This window comes from Parasteatoda tepidariorum, chromosome 5 (genome assembly GCF_043381705.1).
Source record: "Parasteatoda tepidariorum isolate YZ-2023 chromosome 5, CAS_Ptep_4.0, whole genome shotgun sequence".
In the NCBI taxonomy this organism is placed as follows: domain Eukaryota; kingdom Metazoa; phylum Arthropoda; class Arachnida; order Araneae; family Theridiidae; genus Parasteatoda; species Parasteatoda tepidariorum.
The window spans coordinates 84,888,563-84,902,266 of NC_092208.1; the positions used below are offsets into that span (position 1 = coordinate 84,888,563).

The window sequence follows — 13,704 nt, forward strand, 5'->3', positions numbered from 1 at the left end:
CACAGATTATATATATATATATATATATATTTATATATTTAAAAATATATATTTTTATTATTTTTTTTTTGAAAGCAAATTTTAGAGGTGGTAACACAGAAATTAAAATATCGACTATGTTTTATTTTCGTTACCACTTTTTAAAATTTTCAGAGCTTGTGGGAACCCTGTTCATCGCGTTTAATCACTTCTAGCCGGATTTGCCAACTACTGCACTTTTTCCAAAATATTTTACAGTGTGATAGACAGTCAAAAATCAAAGCTTTCAGAGTTTTTGAAATTTGTCAAAATTTTAGAAGCCTCACCACGTTAGAGCTAGAACAAAGTAGCGTTGCGTATGAACTTTTAAATCACTTTTATGTAGTGACGTGGTTAATAAATGAAATGAATAATAAATAATACATTAAACATAAACTTAGGCACCATTAGAATAAATTTTTACAGAAAGTGTAGAAAGTTGGAAGCCCTGTTCTAATCGTAACCTAAGTATATGTTTTAATGTGCGATTATTTCTTTCGTCAATTTAAATTATTTTACACCCGAAACTCCTTCCAAATGGTTGTTGTTGTAGTCGGCCATTAAGGCAGAGGGGGTGCGATTGTTATTGTTTTCCAGTGGCGCCATCTATGGCCAAGAATTCGACTTCTGCCACATCCATATGTCACACCCGCTTATAGGGCGGACCCATTCATACACTTATTCATTCATCCACAGATCGCAATTTTGACCTGAACAGGAGAACGATCCATTTTCAATTCAGTACCCCCAGAGGTTTGATTTGTTATGGGAACATGGAGGACTTTGTGACCCGACAGATTTAATAGCACCAGCCACCATTTACTACACGGGGGAGTCTTGAGCTCCCGTTGTCACAAACGTGAGTCCAGCGCCCTGCCAAACAGACTATCCCGGGCAATACACGTAAATGATTCAAAGGTTCGTGGTGAGGCTTTTAAAATGTTGGCAAAATTACCGAAAATTCTGAAAGCTCTACTTTTTGACTGCGTACCACTCTATGTACTTAAATGTTTTGCAAAAAGCTGGCCTGGTTACCTTTTATATGCTTTATTTTTTTTATACTTATTTCTCAATCTGAATTTTATATTTTTGAACTTTAAAACTAAACTTTAAACAAGGCTTATATTTTTGAAAAAAATATTAAATTTATGGTACTTTTCTTTTAAATTGGCTAATTTTAGAAGATTCTTTTAGTAAGATTTTTTGTGTAAATTGGTGTTAATTTTTAATAGCTCTAAATTTCGATAAAAAATGATTTTTGTGTTAGTCTCTGCCTTATATTCCCCGATAAGGTTAAGAATTTTAAAAAAAATTGATTTTACTTTTTATTGATTGCTTTAACATAAAGTCTAATTTGGAATGTTTTTAATGAAAATTTTTCAATTTTGAAGGAGTCAGGGGCTTGCTTGATAACGTACTCAGTGATCTTGGAGTTCGCAGCTAGTAACCATATTCGATGTAAAAATCAGTTAATCAAGATAGTCTTATCAACAAAAACTATAAACCATTTGTATTATAAACTGATCTTTTGATTTATTGTAATTAAAATAGCTTATGTACAGTAAAATTATTATTTTGAATATCCAAAATTATAAATAAATATTTTGACTTCGTAATGTGTGTCATGTTTGAACTATAATATCGAAGAGGGGTCTCATTGGTACGGATACATGAGCAGTTCAGCAAGCTTGCGTGTTCAATTAAGACTTATAAGCTTTCGTCAAGTAGAAATACAGACAGCACGAAAGATACATTTAGGGTTATAACGAAAATCGAACCTACTACCTTCACACAACATAGCGTCAGATGGGCAATACCACTCGGTCAGAGAGATCCCAGCTTCGTGTTGATGTCATAAATTGGGACAAAGCAATTGAAATAAAAAGAGATACTTAGTAAGAGCATATATATTATTTAATCATATTTGTAGAGTTTATCTAAAGTCGAGTTTGTCTGTAGAGTTTATCTGAAAGTATTAATAGTAATGCCAGCTTGATACGCTTTGTAAAAAAGTATTTTAAAGTGGCAACGGAATTTAATTTATTTTTAGTTAAGTATTTTTCATTTTAAGTAATTTTTTCATCACTACAAATAAAAAATTCGAAGTATCCTATGAAATACTATTTCATTATATTTTATTTTATAACCGTCGTTGAACAGCTGATCCAATTTTTGGGTTTAAGACTACTGATGTTTGACTCCGTAACCTTGTAATTTTGAACCTGATTCAGAAGGCAAAGGAGCTACTGGATGAATTAATGAGTGAATTTTGTCTTCGTAGAGGACTTTTTGATGGAATTAACTCGCATTTCCATTACATGGAGAGGAGAACCACGCAAACCTTCCACGGTTATCCTGACTGCAAGGGGACTCTAACCCATGATCCGTCTACCACTGAGGATATTTTACGTCAGCACTGCGGCTGAACTAAACCGGATGCGGAATTCGTGTCAATCAGCCATCGCTGGGATTCGAACCAACACCTCCTAGAAGTAGAAAGGCCTCAGCACGGATAAATTTAGTAGTCCGATGTGACGAAGTTAACTGCGGAGTAGACGAAAAATAAGAAAGATGTAATTACATTGGGGGTACTTACAGTGGTTGAAAATACAAAATATGTCATTACGTTTGGACTACTAGGGGATATTTATGGTAACCCGTGCTGAGGCCTGTTCTTTCTAGGAGGTGTTGTTCGAACCCGGTCATCTCATTAAAAGGCGAACGCTGTATCCCCTGAGCTATCATGGCTCATACAATTTTACTTAATTTATCTCTTCGGGCCTCCCTGGCCAAGAGGCATCTCCCGCCAAACGATGTGTGAAGCGTGGAGGTGGCAGGTCCGAATCCCGCCGTAATCCTGGATGTATTTATTCTTCCTGACGTCCTTCTCTGAATTGTTTTATCTGTCCTTCTATTAGACAAAGGTTATTAAACCTAGATTGAGCTCACCAGCCTACAAATGTATGTAATTTCAATAAAGAAATAAATACATTTATATCGGGGTTACTCTTTTAAAGAATGTGCGTAACTATCCTTATTCTAAAGGCTTATTATTTAACACGTTCACGCTGGGGTGACCCACCGGTGGGTCACGCCATCTTGGCAGCGCACCGGAGAAAAAACTGGTAACATTAAATTTCATTGTTTAGTTTTTTTCCGGGAATAATAAAAATCCATAACTACCAATTGTTTTTAACGGATGCAATTTACATATTGAATTGCTTCTTCGCCGTGATAAATTTCCTTACAGTGAATTGTTATTGTTGAGAACAGATTAACTCCTCCCGAATATTATCTAATATTGAAATAGTTCTTCTACCAGTATTTTCACTTTTCCCGGCGTGAACGTGTTAATTCACTTCTAATTTATTAAAACTTCTGCAGAAAGCGGAGCAAACCTTATAGCAAGTATACTAGTTTAATTGCAAAAAGTAAATTATTAAGGATGGATTTTTTTTCTATATATATCTGTTTTAAGATTTTATTTGTGGTGTAAATCAGTGTTTCCCAAACTTACGACTTTTGTGTCTCCTTCTAAATTTTTCGTAACGCTGTGTACCACTAATAAAAAAATCAATGTATTTTTTTAAAAATATGTTTATTTTTATTTTTTGGTATACATTTTTGTTAATAAGTCTATTTGCGTCAGTGAGAAGGATGATATTCTCTTTGCTGTGATAACAGTTAATCATAATTCGGTTCTCTTGTGGTCAATTTTAGTCTGAGATGCGATTCCACGTCCAATAATCTATTTCTTTTTTTCTTCAAATTAATGGCCGACCGGCCTGTGTAGGGGTCAGGGAACTGGCCTTGCATCAGAAAGGTTTTGGGTTCGAATCCCAAGCAAGGCATGGATGTTCTTTCATTCTCTTTACTATCTGTCCTTACTGTGGGAGCAACGTTGGTCCACCTAAGGGTGCCCCTGAAAGAGTGGTCAACAAATTTGCCCTTCAGATGACTGTATGACCTAAGTCATTCTTCAGGGGCGCATTGGAAAAAAAAATTCGAATTAATGTCCACGAATGCTGAAAAAGCGACTTCACATAAATATGAAGTTGAGAAAGGCAAAATATATTTCAGCTGGAAAAGGCAAAATATATTATAGCTAGTTTTCGGGAGGTGTTTACTTATTATTTTTTCAAACTATTCAATAATATCGACTTAACCACTTCGAGACGGGTGAGTCATATATGCATTCTTAGGATTAAAAAAGATAAAACTGGTAGCCAAACTATTTTTTTAGTAGACGGGATAACAATAGTTTGCTTTATTTAATTCACCACGACTTAATTCGAATTGAAAATTGTATAGTTACACTTTTAACACGCAAGGATTGGATGTGTTAGATTTAAAGTGAAAGCAGAAGTAAGTCTGTCAAAATAGCTATGCCCAAACTTAAGCTCCCACTTTTTATTTTTTAAAATCCTGATTCTGATTCCGTGCAACTACATTTGTGACTCGCCCGTCCCGAAAAGGTTAATCGCGGAAAAGAAGCAGTTTTGTGTGTATGCTAAAATTATAAAATAAATCTTGATAGTTACTATTTTATTTTTCGAAAGAAAAAAGTTCCCAGAATGAAATGACTATAGTATCAATTTTTGCTCTTTTCCGTCTTGCTGTATAAGGACTTTCAACCATCTTGCAAGGCAAATTAATACAGCTGCTTAAATAAAACAATTTTGCATATAATTTGTAATTTATCTTAAACAATATTTTTGTGAACAAAAAAAAGAGTAATGAACCTCATAATACTACAAATTCTTGATGCTGATGATATAATATAACCATTTGGTATATCTTCGCCATGTATTGTGTAATAAAACTTTTACTTGTTTATCTGTATTTAAACGCTACTCAAATATTTGAAGTTTGAAATTAATATTTTCAATAAACCATAAATTTATTATATAAAACATAAAATATGCAATAAAAATAATAAACGCAATAAAGATCTTCTTCAAATTCGGTAGAAAAAACTAACAATATAATAAAATTCGACATTGCGCTGTCTTACATGAAAAAAATTAAATATTTTTATCCCGTAGTTTTTCTTGAATATAAATACAGCATCTACCTGAGAGAGTTTCAGAATTGTTCTACAGCTCAAATTACAATATGTCTTTCCAACGTTTCCTCTTCGTTCTTGTAGTGTTGGCTGTTTTTGCTGTTTCAGGTAAGTTTTTTCCTATACTGTTAGAAATTCGGAGCGTGGTTGAAGAATAATATTGCTCAAATTTTCTGCGACTTTAATACGGTAATGTACATTATAGTTCAAAAGAAAATTAAATACGAAATACTATGGTTTTAATTTGAATGAAAACATGGTTAGATTCAATAACTTAAAACGCGTAAAAAATTTACACCTTATTAAGCTACCAGATGTCAATATTGCGGTATAACATTGAGCAGATTTTTCTCAAAATATAGATAGTTTCATGAATGCAAAACTGAAAAGTTTCGTGGAAAAGCGTACAAAGTTTTAGAGAAAATATCAACGTATCAGATTCAATTTATATCACATAAAGCCTTTCGGTTATATTTAATACCTTATAAAGGTTGCAACAAACTTGTTAATTATTACTTTTGTTATTCGTTCAAATATGTTATATATGTTAGCAAGTCATAACAGAATTGTACTTCAAGGTTTCGATACTATGATTCAAACTTGGACCGATTTATCACATAGTATAGTTTGTTAGAAGAATACTAAGTTAAAACGCTTATGGAAGAACATGTTAAGTAAAAGTTTAGGTAAATCAAGAAAAGTATGAAAAAACATGATACCTTATTAATTGATACCTTATTAAATTGATACCTAATTGATACCCATTTGATACCTTATTAAAGTTTATTTTTTAATTCAATACCTTAGTAAGTTTGCAGCAAGTTTTATCAGAATTGTCTTTCTAGGTTTTGATACTATGATTCAAACTTGAACCGATGTTTCATATAGTATAGCTATTTAAAAGAATACTAAGTTAAAACTCTTAGGTAAGAACGCATACAATGAAATTTTATGTAATTTGAGAAACCATTAAATCTTCGGATGATTAATCTCATTAGACTTACACAGTAAATTTACTTTTATTAGTTCATCATCAAATTCTGTGACTAAACATTTCACGTTTCAAATTCAGTACGATTTTATGGGAACAAGTAAGCGATATAGTGTTTCTACCTAATTTGATTGTAAAAATAGAACTTTTCATAATTGTTTTATAATATGAAAAACGAAAGAAATAATCCGAATCTTTCATTAGTGTTTATCTGTATCACGTTAAAGCTATGTTTTCACAGAAACACTAACGTCATAATTTAAATAAACAAATATCTTAATGTTTGTTAAAAACGTGTAAGCACTGAAAAAATTCTTTAATATTAAATTAATAAATATTTAATCCTAAGTTATTACAACAAAAAAAATCACTTTCAAGTGTATTCTTAATTCCAATATTTTTATAGCATAGTTTACAATAAATTTAGATTGTTCCTTTTTATTTTCTATTTTTTATGTTTTCTCTAAAGAGAGGAAGCAAATTAATATCCTAAATTCGAATAAGTTTTTAAGCCCTTAGCAACTACATGCACAGAAATTAACTTGAATTTCTAAACTTTTTTGGTTTATTTGTTTTAGCAATGGCAAAAGTCCACCATTATCAAACAGGAGCAGCACCAGAACCAGAAGAAACAGAACAAGGAATGGGAATTTTAGGTGGTGAGTATAGTTTCATAATATGCAATATTTAATAAGGTAGGTAAGTAATTTATTTACGTCGCACTAAAGCTGTACATTGGGCTATTGGCGACAGTCTGGGAAACATCCCTGAAGATGATAGGAAGACATGACATCGCAATTTTGATTCTCTGCAAGGAGGACGGCTCCCCTTCTCTGGTAGCCTGACGACCTGCTCGCGAAGTCGAGCACTTTACAGTAGAAAAGTTTAAAGAGGCCCCTACGCAGGCTGATCAAAGTGATCACCCATCCGCCTTCTGACCACAGCCAGTGATGCCTGACTTCTGTGATTTGTTGGGAGCCGTGTCTCAACAATCAGTTCACTGTGGGACAGGGCGCGTTGGGAGATCACTGTGAGAGGAGGTCTCTGCTTCCAGCCATTACGGTAATCTGTTGCTTTATTAAATATTCTTCCAAGTGGTCGCAATTACGAGTTTACGAAGTATGCGTAATCTCGGTTCTTAATGATTCGTCAGAATTATGAGTCGGAAGATATAAAACGGAATTAAATAAAGTACGAAATACAATGTAAAAAGGAAAAGGGGAGGGGCATAGCGAGGTCGGAAATGATCTCGAAGGTTAAAAAAAATCAATCCACACAGTGTATAAAAAGGCGACCAAATTGAAGTGACCGGTATCAACAGTAATAAGCATAATATGATGAGTAAAACTCTATTAGAATAATAAATGGGGAAAAAACTAGTTGTATAAAGTTTTATATAAGAAATGAACTATCATAAGATGAAATGTGAAGCGTAAAAATGACTAATGACAAGATAAATCTATTTACGCAAAATATTAATAAAACAATTTTATTAAAATATTAATCAAAATGTATCACTAATTTAAATGGAAGAAAAGAATCTTCCACAAAATCCAAAATAATTGGTATTAAAATAAATTGAAAATGTTTCCTTCCAATTTTTAAAAACGTACATAGAATGTCCGATTCAACAAACTGTCAATTTAAATTTTATTAACTGTTCAATTGTCTTAAAGGTAGCTATTTTTTATTCATTCAGTACTTGGTACTGAACTAGAATTTAGTTTAACTGAGCTGGAATTTAACTTGGTACTGAACTAGAATTTAATTTAAGTATTTAAAGTTTAGTTAAATATATTAAAGTGGTACTTTTACTTAAAAAAAAATAGTTGATACAAATCATGATCGGCAATTGGAACCTATGCCTATGTGATATAGAAATCTATCTATCAGCCCCGTTAGGGCCTCTAACTTATTCGTCTGTGTGAGTATAATTTAAAAATAGTCGAAGCTCAATTGAAGGTGAGAAGAGTAGGGATCAGTTGCATTAACACTAGAAAGACAAAAACTTAGTATATACCTATATTGCCCAAAAGCAGTCAAAATGACAGAATTGTTTTTTGATTAATGGTTGGGCACTTGTGTCTATTTCCCATCGGCCTCAGAAATGCCGGAATTGCTACTCTCCTCTCGTTAGTGAGCACCTATGGCTAAGCCACGACAGTGGAGTAGCGTCGCACACGTCATGCAACCACAAACCCGTTTATAGGGCGGGTTCCATTCACACAATCACACAGAAGAAAGGACACAGAACACAGAGAGAGAGAGAGTTACATCCATGCCCAGAGCGGGATTCGAACCCACAGCCACTTCGCAGTCAGGCACGCTAACCGCTCGGCCACCTGACCGGCATGACTCGATTGTATAAGAATAAATAATGTGTAAGGGAATTCGCTTAAATTTAAGTTTTAATATTTTTTAATATTGTTTACAGTTTTATAACAAGTTATTAGTAACAATAAGAAAAATTATATGCTGCACAAAATTCTAAGAAATTGTGTCATTGTTGTTTTTCTGATTGAAATTAAATGCATAGCTACCATAATGATGCTAAACCCAATATGTTTATAATTCAATGTATTTAATACTTTCATGATGAATTGGATAAGGGCTTCTGAGAGGCCCCAGTTGCCCAGTTTTTGATAAATAAAGGAAAGGAAAGTTAAATTAAAAGCAGTCAAAATGCCTTCCTTAGGCAATCTAGTGTTAACTGAGGTTCAAAAAATAAAGCAATTATGACATTAGTAAAAACGAGAAAGGGGTTTAGTGACTTACTGCCTCGCTTTCCTCCGGGGTCACCAATTGGAGGTTTTGTCTATCTAACATTTATATTCGTTTAAATTATCTGTAGTGATGGACACAATTCTTTTAAAAAAGTATTAATACATAAAGTTTCATACCACTAACACAAATATTTTCTGTATGATTTTTTTTTAAATTTATGATTTAAAATAAATTTTTAAATAATTTTTGTGATTAATTTTTAAGAATTTTTTTTTTATCGATTCGAGTTTTGAAATTCATAAAAAAGATTCTCGTGTAAACTCTGCCGTATATTTCCAGAAAAGATAAATTTTTTATCATTCTCCACAATATGAATTTTAGAAAGTATTTATTTTATTTTATTACTGATTTTCTTAATTTAAATTTTTATTTTGAATGTTTTTAATGAAAATTCATTATTTTTGAAGGAATCAAGGAGGGACTCGATGACATACTCAGTACAGCTGGAGTTCACAACCAGTAATCGGAATTCAAAATGAGAAATAAAAAATGCGCTGTTGGAATTGAACCTTTGGCGATTCAATAGTAATGTTCAATGAAACAATCAGTTAATCAAGATATCCTTATCAACAAAAAATTTTAAACTACTTGTAAATTTTCTCAACCAGTGTAATAAAAATGACTAATGTGTAATAAAATTGTTATTTTTAACATTCAAAGTCATAAGTTTTAACTTTCAAATGTATGTCATGTTTGGAGACGGAATTATAACATTAAACGATTGATTGGTTTATTGGTACAGTCACCCCCCCCCTCCCAAAAAAAAAGCAGATATCACCCTGAATAACTTTCGTACTTATGATCGAATTTTCACGAACTAAGTGTCAATCTTAATGATATCTAGGGTTGACCTCAAATATACTAATTATTTATCACTTACTATTAATTAAGTTACAAAATCAGACACAAAAATGCACTTGATTAAACATATATGTTTTACATATTTGGAATCCTGACACTTGAAAGAAAGGAGTATAGGAAATTTCGAAAAACTTAATTCGAAAATTGGGTCGTAATAAAGATTTATATATTTGGTGATAGTCCAGAATACAGCCAACAAAAGTCGCCGCCGCAAATGCATATTTTAAGATAACCCATAGACTGATTCAAAAGAGAAATACTTAATTTTACTCCGTTGCTAAGCAACCAAGTTCTGTCTATAAAAAAAATATTGAAATAATGTTCTGTGATTGCTTGGAGAGGTTTACTTAATAGTTAATAGAAAATATCTCGAAGTTTCTAGGCAATAGACAATTTTCAAGCTGATTTCTGTCCAAAAAGCAAAGATTTTTTTTCTCTTTATCTCTTTTGAAAAGAATCGATTTATAAATTATTCATGATTTTCTAAGCTTTTAGAATTTAAATACATAAACTTTTTATCTGACATTATTTGGATTTTTTGTTGTTGTTTTTACTACATTTATACGAGGATTTCATACTAAAATCAAATTTACAAAACTTATTATAAGTATATACAAAATTTTAGAGATAATTATTTTTACAGCTTTAATCGAGTCTTCTAGGCGAAAAAATTTGAAGTGCCTGAAAAATAAAATGTAGATTGTACAGTAATTCTAATGTACATTCACAACGTTTTCTATAATTTACGATATTTCTTTTTTCTGTAATTCAAGGAATTTTAGAATATTAAGTGGCATTTCAAAAACATTGAAATATGTTATGTTTAAGAAAAAGATATTGAAATAATATCTTGCATATTGTATGATTGATTGTTCAAAAAATCGCTTCATTCTGCTAGATATTTAGGTTGCATGGTTTTCTTTGGATAAAGATGATTAGCACAAATAGCATTCTCATATTTCGATACATTCTGAAACTTACGTTCGCAAATTCGCCATAAAATGTCGCACAGCATATTCTTCAATTACAATGAGCTACATTTACCACCAACTACGGGCCGGGATAGCCTGGTCGGTAGGGTGCTGGGCCCATGTCCAACAGTTCGTGGGTTCGAACCCCGCCTACCGAAGACTCTCCGTGTAGAAAAGTGACTGATGCACGTAAAATCTGTCGAATCACAAAATTACTCCATGTTCCCATAACAAATCATTACCTCTGGGGGGTACAGGATTAGAGATCGATCGTTCTCTGATTCAGGTCAAAATTACGATCGGTGGATGGATGTATGAATGGGTCCGCCCTATAAACGGGTGCGACGTATTGGTATGGCAGAAGTCGAATTCTTGGCCATAGATGGCGCCANATTTTCTAATTGATAGAATACACCAGATTGTGCTTATTTAATGTGATTATTTTTTTATTATTTTTTTTATTGGAAAAAAGAGGAAGGTTAAATCAAAGGAAAAATAAATAAATTACTTTTTTGCATTAACTTCAGAAAAAGATCGAAAATTTAAAGAGATTGAAAGAGCTGGAAAAAAAGCAGAAAGTATGACGAAGAGAAAGAAAATACTTAGAAAGATTTGAAAAAAAAAGCTTAAAAAATATGGGGAAAAGAGTAAAGAAAAAAGTGATCTAATTATAATAATAATAAGAACATCATCGGATTACACAATGATAAACATTCATAATTTAAAACGGACTATTAAACTGTGAGAAAAAAAATGAAAATCTTTTTTTAAAAATTATGTATTCAAACATATTTTATTTTCCATTCCATGATTGAAATTAAAGGTAACATTTTCCCCGTTAATTGTGGTTATACGTTGTATTTCGAAAAAAAATCTTGTTTTTAGACATTTGTGTGGCCTATGGATCCCTAACGAGCATCAAACATTCTCAAAATTAAGTGTTCATTCACTGGAAAATTTTGCGTTTATTCACTGGTAAGAACTGTTCCTTCAACTTGGTTATCTTGCTACTTATTATTTAAACCACCAAAAGCTTAAAACAATATTATGTAAGTTATAAATTTTTTTTTACATAATTTGCATTTAATTACAAATATGTCGACACCATCATTTAGCTAAAATTACAAATTTTGAAATTTTCATGATTTTTTTTTAAAGACAAGCTAAGCTTACGTGTTACTCCATTGTTTAGTTTACCCTATAAGATGTTGAGAAATTTGCGATGTTGTGAGAGATGTTGACTACGTATTTTTATTAATATTTATAAAATATATATTCAAGAAATTGATAAATATATTATTCCAAAACTATTCATACGTATATTATTATGTATATTATTATATGTACATTATTAAAGTTGTATCAGTTATTGAAAAACAAAATCAAAAAATAAAAAATAATCATATTAAATAAGCACAATCTGGTGTATAATCATATTCTTTTAGAAGCACGCTTTTATAGAACTAGACATTCGTTGAATAAAGTGTTTTTTATTCAAAATGTTTTATTTAAATTTCTTTACTAAATTGCAAACAAATTATTAAGCGACTAAAAAATAAACATCGTATTTTATAGTTTGGAAGAAAAAAAAATAAAAAAATTAGCAAACGATTATTAGCGAAAAAAATATGAATGAAATTTTACGCTACGCGCGCGAAGTCAAGTTCCTCGCAAGTTTATCACATTTTAATATTAATCGCCCCATTTAATTATTTCTTTATTGTCGCCAAATTATTTTTTTGAAAATAATTAATTTTACTTTTTCACAACTTCTAATAAATAAAAACAGTTGAAAATTTAGATTTTTCAATTAAAGAATATGTAGATTAATATGGTATAAAAAATTCATACCTCATAATTCAAAAATTTTTCATCCTCAATTTAATTAAATAATAAAAAATAATTAATAATTGTTAAATATTATTTTTTTTCATGAAATTATTTTTGGGTAAATGAGTTTTATGAGTGGATGCAATTTTCATTGAATTGCTTTATTAGTTTCAAAATTATGACTAAAAACGCAAAAAGTGAAATTAACATTAAGGGGTACGAACTTTGGATCGCTCTCCTGATCAAACTACGTGGTCAAATTATTACTAACTGATCAGACTACGTGGTCTCCTGATCAAACTATTTCCCAGATTGCGGCTACCCCCTAAATTTTTAAGGTTCAGAATCCAAATATGTAAAAAAAAAAATGTATGTTTATTCAGAGAAAGTACGTTTTTATGTCTGATTTGGTAACTTAATTAATAGTTAGCACCAATTAATTAGCATATTTGAGGTCACCCCCACGAACCATTAAGATTGACACTTAGTTCGTGAAAATCCGATGATTAGAACGAAAGTTATTCAGGGTGATTCGTTTTTTTTTTGCGAACTGTACACACGCAATACATCCATCATGAGTGGTTGGCAGAAAGGGCGATCTTAGCAGCAAAAAATGAGGACGGCAACGAATTGAATCTGAAGATTCAACAGTTATTGCCAGGTAACTTGGTGACATAAAAATCCGTTGATGCAGTTTGCGATCCCAATGAAGCTGAAAATTTTCCAGCAGGGTTTTTAAACTCATTGGATTTACCAGGCATACCACCGCATAATTTAGTACCCAAAGTTGGATCTCCGGTTATTTTGCTTCGTAATTTGAACCCACCATGGCTGTGCAACGGCAAGCGATTAGTCGTTAAAAAATTAATGAACAACGTTATGGAAGTCATTATTTTAGATGGCAAATTCCGAGGTGAAAGTATATTACTTTCATGAATCCCTATTATACCCACATATGTTCCAATTCAATTTGAACGCATTCAGTTCCCCATTAGATTAGCATTTGCAATGACAAGGCCAAACAATGTCTGTTTGTGGCTTAGATTTGAGCACACCATGTTTTTCACACTGACGAAGAGAATACGTGGTATTCTCTCGAGTGGGCAAACCATCCAGTTTATTTGTGTTAGCTAAAGATGGAGTGACAAAAAATATTGTACACTCCATTGCACTAAAAGATTAGT

At 31.7% G+C, this 13,704-nt stretch overlaps 1 long non-coding RNA gene across 1 annotated transcript; it reads left to right on the plus strand.

Moving 5' to 3' along the window:
• The first annotated feature begins 5,045 nt into the window (after positions 1-5,045).
• LOC107449215 (uncharacterized) lies at positions 5,046-9,517 on the plus strand. Its single transcript, XR_001584748.3, has 3 exons — positions 5,046-5,191; positions 6,653-6,733; positions 9,266-9,517. It is a non-coding gene; the product is annotated as an uncharacterized lncRNA (long non-coding RNA).
• The last annotated feature ends 4,187 nt before the right edge of the window (positions 9,518-13,704 follow it).